General features: G+C 38.7%; 1 protein-coding gene and 1 long non-coding RNA gene across 5 annotated transcripts in view; both read right to left on the bottom strand.

The window, feature by feature from the left end:
* LEPR (leptin receptor) overlaps positions 1–6,976 on the bottom strand; it is a 103,026-nt gene extending 96,050 nt beyond the window's left edge. For all 4 annotated transcript variants that reach the window (XM_067726450.1, XM_067726453.1, XM_067726452.1 and 1 more), the window contains exons 1-2: positions 6,731–6,976; positions 6,374–6,418 (exon numbers count right to left, since the gene is read on the bottom strand). The gene's annotated coding sequence lies outside the window, so the exon portion shown is untranslated. The remainder of the gene's footprint in view (positions 1–6,373; positions 6,419–6,730) is intronic.
* A 1,231-nt stretch (positions 6,977–8,207) lies between these two features.
* Positions 8,208–18,330, bottom strand: LOC137210651 (uncharacterized). Its single transcript, XR_010936663.1, has 4 exons — positions 18,239–18,330; positions 15,882–15,973; positions 9,551–9,638; positions 8,208–8,379 (listed from the first exon to the last, which is right to left on the bottom strand). It is a non-coding gene; the product is annotated as an uncharacterized lncRNA (long non-coding RNA).
* Positions 18,331–19,205: the final 875 nt, after the last annotated feature.

The following is a 19,205-nucleotide window of genomic DNA, read 5'->3' as shown; positions in this document are numbered from 1 at the left end:
AAGGTGCTCAATATCATCAGTCATCAGAAAATGCAAATCAAAACCATAATGAGTATCACTTCACATCCACTATGATAGCTTAATCAAGGTTCTGAACTGTAACAAATGTTGACAAGGAGGTGGAGAAATTGGAACCCTTGTACCTTGCTGGTGGGAATGTAAAATGATGAAAACTGCTTTGGAAAATAGTTTGGCAGATTTTCAAATGTTAAACATAATGTTACATATGACTGAACAATTCTACTGCCAGGTATATACCCCAAAGAGATGAAAACATACATTCACACAAAAACTTGTATGCAAATGTTAGTAGCAGCACTATTCATAATAGCCAAAAAGTGAAAACTACCCAAATGTCCATCAACTAACGAATGAATGAACAAAATGTGATATATCCATATAACGGAATATTATTTGGCCATAAAAAGAATGAAGTACTGATCCATGATACAGCATGGATAAACCTTAAAAACATGCTAAGTGAAAGAATCTGTTCACTAAAGTCCCCATGATTTTATTCATCCAGAATGTCCAGAATAGGCAAATCCTTAGACACAGAAAGTACATCAGTGGTTTCCAGGGATCGGAAGAGGGGGCATGGGGAGTGAATGCTAAGGGGTATGGGGTTTCTTTTGGGAGTGACAAAAATGCTATAAAATTAGATAGTGGTGATGGTTATATAACTCTGTTAACGTACTGAAAACCAGTGATTTGTACACTATAAAAGGATGAATTTTATGATATGTGAATTATAGTCCAATAAAGCTATTATTTTTAAAATACTTTTAAAGGTCAAGTTTATCTCTCTATGGCAGTAACAGAAACACAATGAATTTTTTGAAAAGATTCATTTAAAATAACTTCAAAAATATGCAGTTCCTGTGAATAAATCAAACAAGAAGATGTTCAAGGACTCCTAAGGGAAAAATGAGACTATGTTTACATTTATCATATTAGAGAAGACCTAAATATATTGAGAGACAGTCATGGATTCTAGAACTGAATATTTACAAGGTATCAATTTCCTTTTAATTGTTTATAGACTCAAAACAATCTCAATAGAATCTCCATTAAATTCCTAACCAATTTTTTAGAACTTGACAAACTGATTGAAAAAATGTATATGGAAAGGTAAAGGGCCAAGGAATGCTATAGCACTCCTGAAAAAACTGCACCAAGTGGGAGGATTTACTCCCCTACCTACCAGATAGCAAGACAATTTAAACCTGTAGTAATTACAGAAAGAGGTCAAAGGAACAAATACAGAGCCCAAAAACAGACCCAACATATTATCAACTCTTGATATTTGAAAACAGTAAGTATTTGTTGTTTTAAGCCACTAAATTTGGAGGTAACTTGTTACACAGAAATGGGTAACTAATACATTGCTGCTCACCAGTATTCTCAGATTTATTTTTTCTTTTAGAACAGAGGTTAACCTTCCCCACCTCCTTGAAGTTAGGCATACCATATGACTTCTTTTGCGTCTAAAGTATGAGTGTAAATCATTCATGTCACTTCCAGATGGAGGCATTTAAAGCTAGTTCATGATTACCCCCACTTTCTTTTCCCATACTATACCAACTGGGAAAGTCCTGTGTTCCAGATTGTACAGCTACAGAATGACGCAGGTTCCCTGAATTTAGACCTGACAATAGTTGCCCTGGAAAGTTGCCTTAATCCAGAGGAAACTTTTCTTGAATGAAAAATAAACCTTTATTGCATTAAGTCAATGAGATTTGGGGATAATCTGTTACCGCAGCATAACCTAGCCTATTTTTACAGATACTAGGCTCGATCTCACTAGTAATTGAGGAAACAAACAGTAATGATATAATACATACCTACCAGATGGGCAAAAATTAAAGGTCATGATAATACTAAATTTTGGCAGGGATGTAGAGGAATGAAAGTAGGAATATAAATTGGTGGAACCATGCTGGAAAAGTGTGGCATTATCTAATAAAGCTGATATCTGCAAGCCCTGTGTTCTAGTAATTTGACTAGCAGTTTTATACTCTAAAGAAACTCCTGCATCTAAGCACCAAGGCATTTGTAGAAGAAGAATCATAGGTGGTTTATTTATGGTAGTGAAAGAAAGAAAGGGACAGAAGGAGGGAGGGAGGAAGGAAGGGAGGGAGAGAAGAAGAAGGAAGAAAGGAAAAAGGGAGGGAGGGAAGAAGAGAAGGACAGAAATGACCCAAATATCCTTAAACAGAATGAGTAAAAAATAAAGGTATTATATTCATATAATAAAATATATCCAGTAATGAAAACAAACAAACAACATCCACTGTCAGCAACAGCATTCAATCATCAAAAAAAATTACTGAGCTCCCCTTATATGCTTGGCTCTATTTCAGGTACTAGGCTCTATTTTGGAGCAAAACAGGAAAAAAAAAATCCACCCTCATGGAGTTTGCATTCTAATAGAAATGAGACAGGAAAAATGATTAAGTCATACAGTATTTTTAAAGGTAGTAAGTACATGCGGAAAAGCAAAGGAAAGGGGAAAGTGTTTTGCAAGGTAAGATGTACAATTTTAAATGTGATAATCAGAGTAGGCTTCATTGAAAAGGAGACAACTGAACAAAGATTGAAAAGAAGTGAAAGTAACAGAGTAAGTCCTGTGGTATCTGGGAGAAGAGCGTTCCAGCCAGAGCAAAGATGGTCCCCGATATACTCAAAGAATACCAAGGAGACCAGTGTAGCTGGAACTGAGTGAATGAGAAAAACAGCAAGAAATGAGATCAGATAGGTAAATGGGAGAGAAAAAAACACGTAGCACCTTATAGGTAATTCTAAGGATTTGGGTCCTTTAAGAGTTTACTCTGTATGAACTGGAAAGGCACTGGAGATTTTGGAGGAAAACAGTGACATGATCTGACATATGTTGCAAGAAAAGAGCTCTAATTGCAATTTTGAGACTGGATTATGGAGGGAAAAGAATGAAAATGGGGAGACCAGTTAGGAGGTTCTTGCAATAATCCACGTGGGAGATGGTGTCAGCTCAGACTAGGATGGCAGCTATGCAGGTGATGAAAGTAATTATATTCAGGAATTATTTTGAAGATAGAGCAAAGAGGACTTCCTGACACATGACATCTAAGGTATGAGGGAATGGGAGATATCAAAGATGACTCCAAGTTTTGGGGCATGAGCAACGTGAAGGATGAAGGTAGGGAAGGCTGCAGATAGAGTGGGCTTGGGCAAGATGAAGATTCCATTTGGAGCATGCTGAACTGGAGATGTCTACTGGACATTCAAATGGAAATGTTGAGCAGGCAGGTGGACATAGAGGTCTGAAGTTTAAGGAGATAACTCAAAGCTTGAGCTATCATTTTGGAGGCATCAGTGTACAAATGTAGAGATTGCATGAAATCATCAAAGAGCGTAGAAAGGAATGAGCTCCCAAGGACCACAGCTTAAGATATTCTAAGGTTAAAACCTCTGAGAGCAGAAGAGAGATCAGCAAAGGGGACAGAAAGCAATGGCTAGTGAAGAAGGAGGAAAAATCAAAAAGAGTACATGGTGTCCTGGAGGTCAACAAAGAAATATTACAAGGAGCAGAGAGTGATAACTGTGACAATGCTACCAACAGGTGAAGTAAGATCAAAGGTGACAACTGACTACTGGATTTGGGAGAGGTGATATCACCAGTGACAGTGACAGGAATAGTTTTGGCAGAGTACTGAAAACAAAAGAGTGATAGAAATAGGTTTAAGAGAGAATGTGAAGAAATGAATCAATGATAGGGAATATAGACATCTCTTTTTAAAAGTTTATGCTTTCAAATGGAGAGGATATGGCTTAGTCTCATAAGCATAATGTTAAGCAAAAGAATCTATGAAAGAGTGCCTCTTATATTCGTATAATTTTTTTAAGTAAAAGGAAAATTGTGATTAGGAAGGAACAAGCAAGAGGTTTCTGGGTATTGGCATGTTCTCTTACTTGTATGGTAAATAATGGGTATTTGCCTTGTAATTATCTGTTATAATGATTTGCTATATTATTTGTCAACCAGTACATTTGTTTTATGTACTCTTCTCCCTGTATATGTCATAGTTCAAAAAATTTAAAGATTAATAAGATCATGTGTATGAAAAGACAACAGGTAATATCACTACGGAGTTAACAGAAGTTTTAAAAAATATTTGAGGAGGAATATTCCAAATTATAAGCAGACCAAATTTGAACTGAAACTCCAAAAGTTTATATGTACTAGGTCTGGCCAGGAGGCGAACACTTGTGCCTTTCTGATTTAATTAAAAGTGGAATTTGTAAATCACATAAAAATCTCAAAAGAATTAAGGCAGACTGTAAGCCCTTTTCTTCATTTTTAACTCCACAGGACATGTTTTTTAGTATGTGTTTGGCTCTTAGTAGGAAAAATGCAGTGCAATATCTGCCAAGGCAATTCTTTTCTTTTTCTGGATATTTTTTAAGTTTTATTTCTAAGACCCCCTTGGGATACTGCACTTCACAAACACAATCCTTTTCGTTATATAATAGTGATCTAACTGCGAAGACACACTGTTTTTTTTCTCGGTAAGTTCATTACAAAAGAGGAATAGAGCTTCTGCCAACCATGATGGCTCTCCCAAGCCATGAATGAGTTGGACCATGCGCAGATCCATCCACTGTTTTCAGTTGTTTTCCAACAAGCGACTAGAAGCCGGGATATTTGAGTTCTACTACTCTCTGTTCATTCAACAACCAATTTCTTTAACATTCTGGGCATCCCTTTCAAAGGAGATGATCATCTACGTCACCAGAGGCTATCATGGAAGACAAATGCCTGAATAACTGATGACACTTCCAGTCCAAAGGTGAAAAGGCAATGAAAATAAATTTAAATGTGTTCATAAAAGAGTACTTCAAATCTATACCACTCTTCCAAATGGAATACAAAGCACATGCTAGGTGGGAACACATTGTTTTATTTTAGATCAAAGCCACCAAAAAGAGCCAGAGACACTTCTAAACCTATCCCAACTACTGATGACTAAGTCTCAAATAATTTTGAATTACAAGGAACAACAAAAGCTATTCTAACATTCTGTCTGCTAAAACAAGTCAACAGTTGTTTGTTGTTTTCTATCAAAAGGAAATAAAAATCTCGCTGACACTTTATAGTACACACTTCTTGTACAACTTTGTTTGTGTCTGTGTGTCAATTCCTAATTTCTGGTTTATCTGTTTAGTTAACTCTGCTATTTTTCTAGGATTCATCCCAAGACAACTAAAATGCATTACTAAAATTGGCACCTCTGCTACTGAACTTAATTTCAGAGAGGCTCTAAAGTGGTCTGAAACCATTTTTTTAATATCCTGCACACAACTTCATGCTAAAAAGTAACACTGTTCAAGAGCAGAAATTGATAGGAAAGGTGCAATTTTTGTTTTCCTCCAAAACAATTTTTATTTCCTCCAAATATACAATACTGAAAGTGAATAAGTACTTATACTAAAGCCACATGTTTTTGTTGCAGTGTTGCAAATATTAACTTCAAGTTGAACATGATTCTTCAAGCTAGACTCAGAGATGATCTAAATAGTTACATATAAACTACATATTTCTGAGCTCTTTTTTTTTTTTTTTTTTTTTTTTTTTCTGAGCTCTTTTATAAGCGTTTTTCTCTTTACGTTTTGGTTGGAAAACCCTAAAATCATAAGTCTTAAATGCATATGAACAAAAATCCCAAGATCAGTATAGATTTTTAAAATTTCATGAAATTATGAATCTAGCAATGTTTGTAACATGTTAAAAAGTTAAAGAATTATAAATTTTTAAGTTGGGAAACATCTTAGATATTATTAAAAGGCCCTCAGAACTTGACAGATGAGGAAACTGAGGCCCAAAGAAATTAAACTAACCACAGCTGTCACCATAAATGGCAAATCATACCAAAAGCCAGATGTTCTGACTCCAAGTCCAGAGCTCTGAAAGAGCTATTTGTTTCAACATACTTTAATACTTAAGGAAATGAAAGTTAACAGAGAGCACTCCAGGCAGTCCCTCAATATAAGGAACTCCCTCAGGCTTACAAGAGCCAGTCTCCTCTTCTGCTTGCAAACCCAAGTCCTAGAAATAACACCCCCAAATTCCCACTTTCTCAAATGGCCTCATCCTACCTGGGGTTTCCAAAATGATTCCTCGGTTGGGTCTCTTTTTCACATCCCTACAAGTCCCTTTAAATAAGTGCTTTGGTTGGGATTGGGTTTTGTTGTTTTTGTTTTGTTTTATTAATTTGCTTGGGGAAAGCCGGAGATGGTGGAAACAGAAGCTCCGGGCTAAACCATCCCTAGAGCACATTTTTTTTTCTTTTGTCATCCAAACCAACAAATCCTTCCTCCGGGCCCCAGGGCTTACTGGTTTCCGTCGCAGTCCCTTCAGTTTCCAAAGTAGGAAGGAGACCTGGAAAAGAAGTTGGCCAGGTGGCACGTCCTTTCTGGGGCGCCCGGTAGGTGCGCGCCCAGGCTGGGCTGGCTGCCCTCGGGCGCGCGCCCCGATGCGCCTTGCCCCGGGGGAACGAGAGCCCCCGCCGCCCCTCCCCCATGGCGCGGGCCCCTCCGGTGGCGCCGGCTGACCCGCCCCGGCCTCCCGGTCCCCACTTGGCCAGCGGGCTCCGGCCAGCCACGCGCGCCCCGGCGCCCGGCTCCTCGCGTGGCCGGGAGACGGAAGAGGTGGCAGAAGCGGGTAGAGGAGAGAGAGAGAGTTGGGTCCCACCTCGAGGCCCAGGTCCCACCTAGGCGGAGGCAGAGATGGCGGCGGCGCGGGGGCTCGGCCGGCTGTAGGCTCTGCGGTGGGGCGGCTCCAAACTCCCTGCCGAAGGTGCCGGGCAGCTGTCAAGAGAGAGGAGGCAGCGGAGTGTGGAAGGAGGGGCTGAGGGGGAGCGGAGGGAGAGGCGGGAGTTGGGGGAGAGAAGGGAGGAAAGGTCGGGTCGCCGCCCGCGCGCCCCGCGCCCTCCGCCACCGCTCCCGGGGCGGCAGGAGTGGCCCCCGAGCCGTCAGGGCTGGCGCGCAGGTGACGGGGGCGGCGGCGGGGATGCGGCTGCGCGTGGCGGCGGGCCTGGGGGAGGAAAAGCGAGGAGTCCGGAGAGAAGGACCCTCTGCCCGCAGGGAAGCCGAGACTCGAGGCGAACTCGGCAGAAAGGTGGCGCCGCTACCTTACCCAACTGTCAGCTACCGCGCGCCCACTCTGAGCCCGGGGGTCTCAGGCCCTGGACTGGGCCCTGGGGTTCCCTCTGTCCCTCCCACTTACAGACTAACCGGCCTCTGTGCATCAGGTGTGCAAAATGCTGCAATAAAGATTGTAAAAATCGGGAGGAGTAGGAAAGGAAAGCGAAGTGGAAAAGACCAGAAGTAGTGAGGTAGTGAGTTTCCTGTCACCGAGAATGTTTCAGCCAAGCATTTTGGTCGTATTTGTCAGGAAGTCATGATTCTTTTCAATCTTGAAATTCAATGGCGTTTGACGTAGTAAGTTAAAAAAAAAAAAAAATCCGTCCTTGAATAGTCTGATTCTGACCCCGAAGTAATAATCATTTTCTTGCTCTCCACTCACAATGTTCACTCACTGATTTATTCATTAATACATGTTTGTTGAGGCCCTACTGAGTGCCACACAATATGCTAGGTGCAATTATTATGTTCCTTGAACTTGGAGTTATGACAAGCAAGTATTCATATAATTACCAGTTGTGATGGATGATATGAAAGAAACCAACAGAGTGAGGAAGAAAGAATAAAGGGGAGTAGAGTACTCTGGATTGGGTGGATGGTTAATTTTCAACGGAACTTGCCTAACATTCTCATAGGAAGAAGCATCAGAGACACAGAAAGAACTTAGCCCAGAGATGGGTAGAGCCAGAAGCAATGTCTCCCTGCTCCCTGACCCAGACACTTGGCCAACCTGTGGAGCTTTGTAAACGGAAATTTTCCCCCAGAGGAATATTGTCCCAGGGTCAGTGTCACTTTAATGGAGACAAATGTCTTCACTGGATGAAAATAAGAATTGGAGTAGAAATACTGACTTCCTCAAATTATTGTGAAATAAAACAACCCAAGAGAATCCTTAATTAGATAGTTGCTATGAACTAGCGTATGAGTTTTCTAGGGTTGCCTTAACAAATGACCACAGGCTCAACAATTAATACAAGAGAAATATATTTGTTCACTATTCTGGAGGCCAGAAGTCCAAAGGCGAGATGTCGTCAGGTCCATAGACTTCCCCAAGGCCTAGGAGACAATCCTTCCTTGCCTCATTCAGCTTCTGGCGGCTCCAGGACTCCATCGGCTTATGGCTAAATCTCTCCAACCTCTGCCTCCATCTTCACATGGCCTTCCTCTCTGTGTCTGTGTCTTCTTCTCTTCTGTCTCCTTTAAAGACATTTGTCATTGGAATTGGAAACCATCCAGGTAATCCAGGGTGATCTCAGCTCGAAATCCTTACTAATTAAATCTGCAAAGACCCCTTTTCCAAATAAGGTCACATTCACAGATTCTAGAGTTTAGGATGTGGACATATTTTGGGAAGGAGCCACCATTCAACCCACTAAAGCTAGTAAACTAATAGGGGCCAAAATCATTGCCTACTGTGGAATCAGGGTGCCATTCCAGGACCACTATTCAAAATTGTACTGATACTAAGCATAATTAATGATTTTATTGTGAACTTCTAAAAATGTGTCATTAAACCTGGGCTTATGAGGAGTAACTGTAATAAGGAAAAGAAGTACAGCGGCTCAAGCCTTTAATTCATATCTGAGTCATAGGAAATATTTGAAGGCCAAGCATAGCTTGCCAGAAGCTACCATTGTTAAATTAATACAGAAATACACTCCACATCCATATGTATGGATTTCTGATAGTATGATCTAATACTGAATGTCTGCTAGGCACCAGGCTCTGAGTCATGGGCTCCTATGCAGCTTACATTCTAGGTTATGGGACACATTTGAAACTCATTTCCTCTGGCACAGTGTCTGATGCATACCTGAAACTTGATAAAGAGTTATTGAATGAAGAGATGAGTACAAATAAATCACTATCAATCAACTAGGCAATTATCACCACACTGAAAAACATCTCCATAATAAGAAGATAAGATTCATTAGAGCAAAACAGATTAACACCGTGACTCATTCAGTATTTTCCTGAGTGAAGGAAAAATCCCTAAAAGGAAACCTTTGATTTAAAAAAGAAAATAATGAGATCACCTATCTTCTCTTTTTTAAAAAAATCAATATGTGCCTATTTACACAGATACAAATCCTGCTGGGAACAATCAATCATAACTGAAGTTACGGTTACTGAAAGTGAATAAAATATTTTGTCCAAGTATTTTGGTTGATCGTTTCAACTATTAATTTCATTATATCGATGCATTACTTCTTGAAACTCTTTACAAACAATGATCTCAATGACTCCACTCTCTCCTGGTTCACCTCTTTCCTCTTTGAGTTTCCTTCTTACTCTTCTACTCTTACAATTATAAACCATCAACCAATATGTTAATATCTACTAAACTGAGTCCCACTCATTGACTTACTTGGGTCATGAGCCCATCTCTGAATCAGTCATGGTGGCCAGTAACTTCGAATATGATGACCGTACAGGTGTGAGTCACCTGTGCACTCCTGGAAAACAAGAAATGGGAAGAGAATTGATCTCACTCTAACCAAATAACTTACAGTGGGGGAAAAGTGGTACCTCAAAATAAAATTAGGGTGATCTTACTGAAGGAGCAGTGGGCAAAGAAGCACAGATACGTATCCACTAGAGTACACACTCGAAAAGTTTTGCTGTGAACTGAACATAGTTTTAATTGAAACAGTTGGCACTCCACTGTTATGGTGTTCTAAATGTTTCATAGAAAGTTATTTTTAAAGAAATGACAATTGTGACTATTGATTATGTGTCTGATTACCACACAAATCTTAGAATTTTACATTTACAAGGACTTTGAAAAATGCTTTTATATGCATTGGAGGCCATAGAGTCAAGCACGTGGGCTCTGGAATCTGATTGCCTAAGTTTCTGTGCACACATATTATGAGACATTGAATAAGTTCCTTACCCTCTTTCTGTCTCAGCTTCCTTTTTTGTAAAATGGAGATGATAATAACCACCTCTCTGAAATGTCATCAGAAGTAATGAGATAGCCACTATGCCTTTAGAATGGTACTTATTACCTAGTACTCTATTATGCTTGCTTGTTATTCATCTCATTTAGTCTTCAAACATCTCGGGAAAACATTTTGGTACATTGTTGTACGTTGATAATTTATTTTTCCCTTAATAGATAATCAATATCTATTGTGTATCAGGTACAATTACCAAGATAAAGAGCATGTGTCCTTTAATCCCAAAAAGAGTAAAGTGAGGATTCCCAGAGTTCAACCAGGTTGGTATAGGGCGCTCCAGGCAGGGGAACAGAGTGTGGAAAGAAAGGCACAGAGGAGGAAAGGCATGGTACCTTAGGGAAATTCAAGCAGTATAGTGAGACCTCAGGGTATGTTCAGAAAAGTATACCTGGAAAAGTACTTAGAAGTCTAATAGGAAGAACTTTGAAGGTCATGTGGATTTTTAAGGTCATCTGGACTTTAACTGTTATGCATGATGAAATGTTGGAAACTTTTAGACTTAGGAATTATGTTTTCAGTTTTGTAGGAAGGAAAGCACATCCCGAGTGTGTTAAGTATGGCGGAAAAGGTAGAAGATAAGCCTAGAGCCAGGGATGACAGTGAAGAAACTAAGCCATCACAGTAGACTAGTGCTTCTCAAACTTCAATGTACAACCGAATCAAACCTGGGACATTTAAAACACAGACTCTACTGCAGGAGTGCTGGGGTGAGACCCTGGAGTCTATATTTCTAATAAGCATCCAGGTGATGTCAGTACTGCTAGTCCCCAGTAGGACAACAGACTACTTAAATACCACTAATGCCATTGCCAACAAAAAGAAATTTATATGTAATGGACATCAAACTTCTAAATCCTCACAGAGAAATAATTGGCAGCTTATACAACTGCCAATTGAAGAACTATTACGTACAACAAGCTAATAAGGTAGAATGGTTTTATTTTGATCCTTAAAATATCTCTGAGAATAAATCCTTTTCAAGCATGAATATCCAAATGAAAATTACTAGGGTATATGTGTATACAGTATATACAGTATACTGTAATGGTTTCTTTATGTGTCGACTTGGCAAGGCTACAGTCCCCAGTTACGCAATCAAACTCTAATGTAGGTGTTGCCACGAAGATATTTTGTAGATGTGTTTAAAGTCCATAATCAGTTGACTTTAAGTAAGACAGGTTACCTTAAATAATCAAGATGGGCCTGGTTCAGTCAGTTGAAAGGCCATAAAAGCAGAGCTGAGGCTTCCCTTTTGAAGAAAAACTTCCACCTGTGGACAGAAGCTTCAGAAGCTTCAGACCATGACCAAGAGTTCTAGCTTGCTGTTCCTGGCAGTCTGCTCTATGGATTTTGGACTTGCCTAGCCAGGCCCTGCAACCACATGAGCTTTGCAATAAATATCTTACTATGTATCTTCTACTGTTTCTGCTTCTCTAGCTGAACTCTAACAAATTTTGGTAACTGGAAGCAGTGTGCTGCTATTAAAAAGACTGAAAATGTAGACATGGCTTTGGAATTGGGCAGTGGGCGGAAACTGGAGGAATTTCAAGGAATATGATGGAAAAAACCTATCTTGCCTTAAAAAAGCTGTTAGTAGAAACATGAATATTAACAACTCTGCTAGCGATAACTCAAAAGGAAGTGAGGAAAATGACAGAAAAAAACATATATCACCTTAGAGAGTAGCTAAATCATCACTTATAGACTGTTGGTAGAAATATGGACGTTAAAGTGGCTGCTGGTGAAGACTAAGAAGGAAGTGAGGAATTTGTAATTGGAAATTTGAAGAAGGGGGATCCTTTTTACACAGTGGCTGAAAGCTTAGCAGAATTGTGTCCTGCAGTTATGTGGAAAATAGAACTTGTATACAATGAAATTGGACATACAACTGAGGAGCTTTCCAAGCAAAGTGTTGAATATGCATCCTGGCTTTTTCTTACTGCCTATAGTAAATTGCAGAAAGAAAGAGCTGAATTGAGAAAAGGACTCTTTTTTTATTTTATTGAAGTATAGTTGATTTATAATGTGTTAATTTCTGCTGTACAGCAAAGTGATTCAGTTATACATTTATATACCTTCTTTTTTTAACATTCTTTTCCATTATGGTTTATCATAGGATAGTGAAGATAGTTCTCTATGCTATAAAGTAGGACCTTGTTGTTTATCCATTCCATATATAATAGCTTACATCTACTAACGCCAACCTCCCACTCCACCCTCCCCCAATCCCCTCCCCATTGGTAACCACAAGAATGTTCTCTATGTCCGTGAATCTGTTTCTGTTTCGTAAATAGGTTCATTTGTGTCATATTTTAGGTTCCACATATAAAGGATATCACATGGTATGTGTCTTTCTCTTTCTGACTTACTTCACTTAGTGTGATAATCTCTAGCTGCATCCATGTTGCTGCAAATGCATTACTTTGTTCTTTTTTATGGCTGGGTAGTATTCCGTTGTATATATGTACCACATCTTCTTTATCCATTCATCTGTTAATGGACATTAACATTGTTTCCATGTCTTGGCTATTGTGAATAATGTTGCTATGAACATAGGGGTGCATGTATCTTTTCGGATTACAGTTTTGTCTGGATATATGCCCAGGAGTGGGATTGCTGGATCGTATGATAATTCTATTTTTAGTTTTCTGAGGAACCTCCTTACTGTTTTCCATAATGGCTGCACCAACTTACATTCCCACCAACAATGTAGGAGGTTCCCCTTTTCTCCACACCCTCTCCAGCATTTGCTAGTTGTAGAGTTTTTAATGATAGCCATTCTGACCGGTGTGAGGTAATACCTCACTGTAGTTTTGATCTGCATTTCTCTAATAATTAGTGATGTGGAGCATCTTTTCATGTGCCTCTTTGCCATTTGTGTTTCTTCTTTGAGAAATGTCTATTTAGGCCTTTTTCCCATTTTTTGATTGGGTTGTTTGTTTTCCTTTTTGTTGTTGAGTCGTATGAGCTGTTTGTATATTTTGGAAATTAGGCCCTTGTCAGTCACATTGCTTACAAATATTTTCTCCCAATCTGTAGGTTGTCTTTTCATTTTGTTTATGGTTTCCTTTGCTGTGCAAAAGCTTTTAAGTTTGATTAGGTCCCGTTTGTTTATTTTTGTTTTTATTTCTATTGCCTTGGGAGACTGACCTAAGAAATCATTGGTACAATTTATGCCAGAGAATGTTTTGCCTGTGATCTCTTCTAGGAGTTTTATGGTGTCATGTCTTATGTTTAAGTCTTTAAGCCATCTTGAGTTTATTTTTGTGTATGATGTGAGGGTGTGTTCTAACTTCATTGATTTACATGTGGCTGTCCAACTTGAGGAAAGAACTCAAACAAAAAGGAACCAGGGGACTTCCCTGGTGGTGCAGTGGTTGAGAGTCCACCTGCCGATGCAGGGGACACGGGTTTGTGCCCCGGTCCAGGAGGATCCCACATGCCGCAGAGCGGCTGGGCCCGTGAGCCATGGCTGTTGAGCCTGCACGTCCGGAGCCTGTGCTCCGCAACGGGAGAGGCCACAACAGTGAGAGGTCCACCTACCACAAAAAAAAAAAAAAAAAAAAAAAAAAAAAATGGAACCAAGACTTGATTTGAGAAGTTCTCAGCTTATCCAGTTTCAAAAAAAACCACAAAAATTAAGAGATTCACTACCAGGAAAGCATTCTGCAGAGAAAAAGCCAAGAATGTGGCTGGTCAACCTTTGGCTAATACTTCAGAAAGATTAATAAATCAGAGTATTCAGTCCCACAAATCTCTCTGGAGAGATTGACTCATAGCTCCCCTCAAAGCTCCAATATAGAGATGGGATTATCTGGGGAACATCTATAGACAAGCCTCTGTTCTTCTGGAGTGAATTCCTTTAACATAGGCAGGAGACCTCATAGATTCTTGACAATTTTATACCAGTAGAAACGCTACCAGCTTGGAATTAAAGAGACAGCATACAAAATGGAAGAAAGCTGTTGGACCTCCAAATTACTACATTCAGGAAACAGGCTGATAAAACTACTCAGTTGCAAACACGGCTCATACAAAAATCCTGGAGCCCACCACAGACCTAATGAATAAAAGCCTCCGGAGATGGGGAAACAGAACTGTGTATTTTTTTTTTAATATCTATTTATTTATTTTTGGCTGCATTGGGTCTTAGTTGCAGTACGTGGGATCGTCACTGCAGCCCAGGCCTCTCTCTAATTGTGGCACATGGGCTTAATTGCCCCGCAGCATGTGGGATCTTAGCACCCCAGCCAGGGATGGACCCGCGTTCCCTGAATTGGAAGGCAAATCTTAACACTGGACCACTATGGAAGTCCCCAGAACTCTGTATTTTAATAGGCACGCCAAATGAAACTAGAGAAAATTTGCTTTTAGAAGCAAGCAAGAATTACAGTTTACCTCAAACACTGGAAAGACAATCATCAAAAGATGTGGTAGATTTTTCTGTATATAGCTCCTGTAAATCAAACTAAAATCAGTGAATAGAAAGCATAGGTAGCTAGATTTAAACCAAATCAAAGAAGTAACTTTCTAGCTCTCACAGCCATTAGAAGTGATAAGGGGCTTCCTGGTGAGTGCAGGCCAACAAACTGATCCAGAATCAGAGCTTGAGTATCAGGGTCCGGCCTCCTTGCTATTTTCAACAAGCAGTACTGTTTGATCACATCTCAAGGAAGATCAACTTCAAGAAGGGATGGGAAATGTGGTTTATTATGTTTATCTCTAGGCTGATTTTCCTAGTGATTTGTGAAGCTGTTTATAGAAGATGAGAAACTAAGGAGACTTCTGTCCAGGTTTCATAGCTATTTGTCTTAAGAATTTATTTTAGCTTATCAATTTCATGGTATTTATTTCTGAAAACATTTTGACTGCAAATTTAGGGATTAAGAGGCAATGTCCCATGAGTGCTCTGATCTAAATATGCATGATTGGCCTGAAAATAGAGTTGTACTTATGTTGACTATTATTCCTACATGGAACAATTGTCAATATGAATACTGAGAAATCACATTTTTCTTATGTGAGATACAGGTACATACGTATTCTGTAGGTAATGCTCAGTAAGTTAACTGCATAATATATATTTATCTTTCTCTTTTCAGTTGTAAACTGAGTTTAACAGGCTGGTAATGAAAGGAATGATAAAAACATCAAACATTCAAAAAAATTTTTTTTCCACCATTCAGCTTTATTTTGTGCTAGTTTTTGGTTCCCCATGAACTGCATGAGTGATAATCTTGGCCACCTGACTGGAGCCCCTTGAGGACTGGGCACTGTGGGCCGAATGCCTCTGAAAAGAGCTGAAGATAAGGAATCGTGCTTATCTTTAACACCACTGGGGAAGGCCCAGGCTGAGGGCAAGGAGAGGTTCCAGTGCCACCTGGGGAGAAAATAGGAGAGGCTTGGGCACCAACTCCTAGTGGCCCCTCAACCTGGTGGGACATTAAGCCCTTCATCACTAGATATTTTTAAATAGGGACTAAAAGACTGTCCATCAGAAATATTATAAGACAACACTGGGTGGGAAAGAGGTTAGACTAGAGTGATGGTAATTAAGGCCCCCAGCACACCAAATGATCTATGATTTGGAGCTGCAACTTCAGAGTATTTATATGTAGAAGTTTTTGTGTATAAATGATGTTACATAATTTAAGTGTTACCTACCACCCACAGTACAGTTGAGTCACAAAGCATGAACAATTTTTTCCCTCTAAAGGTGACGATTGCTTTACTTACTTTGCCAGCATCTGTTCTTCATTGTATCTAGGTCTATCCATATATCTATCTATCTGTCTTATTTTCAATCCAGTTGGGGTAAATCAGTAAACCTAAAACAAGAAAATTAATTGATGCAGATTGTTTAAACATACATATGCAGGCTTTGACTTTAACCAGTTCAGTCCAGCATTCAAAGAACCACTAAGTAATTTGACAACTTATGATGTGTATGCATCATAAGTGGTTAACAAGCAATGAAAGAAAACATTTTAAAAATTTAGAAAGGAAATTAAAGAATAAGAGAAATCTAAATTTCCAAATATTTAATAACCAGGATAATTAGTATCAACTAATAAGGTTTGGTTATCTCAAGTGACAGCATTTTCCTTAAATGAATGATATTCAAAATTCCCCTTACTAAAATGCTATCTTCAGGCAGAATTTATCCCAAATTATCCAGGGCACATAGCTCCTGTAATACTCATTATGTAACACAATATTCTATTCATATAGTTGTCCAAAAATGCTTTTTGAGTGAATGAAGCATTTCATGAAAGAGAGACAATGGGAATAAATATATACAGAAAAAATGAACACTTCATTGTTAAGTTGCAAATTATAAAAAACAAATACTAATGACGAGGAAGTTTAGACATTAAAATATTTTAGGCAATTCTTATGCTCTTTTAAGTAGTTCTAAAAAGGGTTTTTGGGGTATAGAAAGAAAAAAACATATCAATTTATAATAAAAAATTAAAAGGGTATTTAGAAAACCATTATATGAACACCAACCTACACACAAATGACGTATCATACCTTCTAGGAATTTTATGTCCCATATAATATTCTTAAGGTATAGCCCTGATCATTTTATGCCCCTTTTCAAAAGTATCTGTGGTTCTACACTGCCTACAGGAAAAACATACATATAAAATCAGCCTGGCATTCAAATTTGTTTTTAGTGTATCATCTGAGATTTACTTTACCAGTGTTTTCTTCTACTACAGAGGTCAACTCATTTTTTTTCACTTCTTGCTTTTGTTCATGCTATCCCATCCTGAACGTGTTTCCTTCATTCCACATCACCCTTCCTTCAACCATTACCCATCAATACCAACTGTGGGTTGAAATCCTAGCCATATACCAAGATCCAACTCAACTGACCCATCTTTGTAATCTCCCAAACTGGAGCTCTTCTATCTATGGCCTATGATCATTTGGAAATGTATTTAGTCTCTATTTTATAAAGAAACACTCTCTGATTCATCTAATGGTTAGTTGTGCATATATCTATATAAAATGCCTTGAGGGCAAAAGTTGCGTCTTATAAACGTTTTGTTCTGTTTTTAATCTCCCAAAGTGTTTTTCACATTATCTTGGATGTAGAAATTGCTCAATTAATATGCATTGGGCTGAAGTATAAGAAGCAAATCTTGTAGTTTTTCATTTGCATAATTAAAAGGAACAAAAACAAAAATTTTTTTTATAAGTACTTTACAATGATTATTGACCTATTGCACTGTTTAAAAGTCACATACCAGAGGGAGATTTTTATTCTAAATTTCCAAAGCATATATATTATAGGAATTATATATATAACATAATCTCAATGGATTTTAAATTATATATGCATAGGAAAAAAGACAAGAAATACACAGAAATGTTTCCAGTGGCTATCTTTAGATTACCTAATTTAGGAGATTGTTTTCTTAGTTATTTGTACCTTTCCAAGTTATTGAAAAGGATAATATGATCAGAGGAAATGTAAGATCATGTGTTCTTTGAAAACTATTCCTGAGAACTAGAGCCATTCAGATGATCCTTAAGGCCTGGGGTAGCCCAGTTACTGTCAGGTGCTGTTCACTGGCTAGCAGACCCAATCTGTAACTCCTTTAGGCTCCTAATCTATTGGAACATTTTTTTTTTTTCTCTTTAAAATGCTACCAGCATAAATAAGGGAGAATTGTATTACCCCCAAGTACCTAAAAAGCTATATAACACCAATGAAACTCACAGCAGCTATTTATTTTTATTTTTTTAAATTTTTATACAGTTTTTAAAATTTACTTTACATTTACAGTTATTACAAAATATTGGCTATATTCCTTGTGCTGTACAATACATCCTTGCACCTATCTAAACCCCAATAGTTTCACAGCAGCTATTTAAACTGTGACCTAAAAGCTATTACGAGTTGAAAGGCAAATCAATTGGATTATTTGTTTACAATTTACTACCAAGAATAAAACTTATTTCACGCCAACCTTTAAATTAGTACCAGAACCTGGACTAAAATATGACTTTTCCTCAAGGAATTTATCTTTTACATTTTTTCAGTGTTTCATGCTATATCTTCATATTTATTATCTATTTACCTCTTTACCAGAAGTGGGCATCAGGGTGTAAGAGAAATTACAAAGTTCTCCAAATTCTATGCTTAAGCCAAAGTAATTATTTCCTTGCATCTGAAAGAATACAATAAGAAGTAAAGTTAAGAGAATAAACGTGGAGAAATTACTCCTCGACAGTTGCCTGAGGGAGGCTGCTATGAATGAACAGTTGACTAGAATCATTTCAGAATCATGCAGCTAAATGACGTTTTCATAAAATTGCGTTTCAGTTTAAGTCCCTATGGACCTTAAAGGAAAATGATCAATATATGTAGTAATCCTGATGATTGGTACTCACATTCTATAGGCCAATTTTCACATAGCACAAAGCACTTTGTCCTCTGCAGGAGTATAATGGGATTTAAGAGCAAACAGCACCAGGGTATTCGCTGGCCTATAAACCAAGTCTCATAGTTAAGCTGTTGCAAAGTTTACAGATTTACAATGAAAAAGACTAAGTGTTGTGGGGTTTTCTGTTTGTTTTTTTCAGAGCCCAGATTCTAGTTCTGAGCTACTAGGTTGTAAAAGACATAGTATCCTGTTCATTATTTTAGTTACTTGCCTTGATTATATCAATGTAACAGTAAGGAAACCTTTATTAGCCTGGTCCTACCAGAGAGATACCCAATACAAACAGATTATAGAGGACACACTATTTTATCAGCAAGCTCCCCTTCTCTTCTTCTGGTCAAAGTATTTCCTTTTGGCAGAGGAACTGCTCTTCCCCAGCTCCAGGCACGTGCATCTAGTTGGGGCTGCCAGTCATAGCATCCTGGCTTCAGAGGCTACATAGCGTGTCATCCAAGCTGGATCTATCATAGACTCTTACACTCCTGGCTCTGTAATCGGTCAGTGGGGTGGGAACATGACTAGAGAAAGGGCAGTCAATGTTGTTCTCTAAGGCTTTGCAACAGGAGCTGGGATGGGGGTTCCAGGGGGTGGGAGTCAAAGG

The sequence above is a fragment of the Pseudorca crassidens genome, chromosome 2 (assembly GCF_039906515.1).
Source record: "Pseudorca crassidens isolate mPseCra1 chromosome 2, mPseCra1.hap1, whole genome shotgun sequence".
In the NCBI taxonomy this organism is placed as follows: domain Eukaryota; kingdom Metazoa; phylum Chordata; class Mammalia; order Artiodactyla; family Delphinidae; genus Pseudorca; species Pseudorca crassidens.
This window is presented reverse-complemented; position numbering and strand designations above follow the sequence as displayed.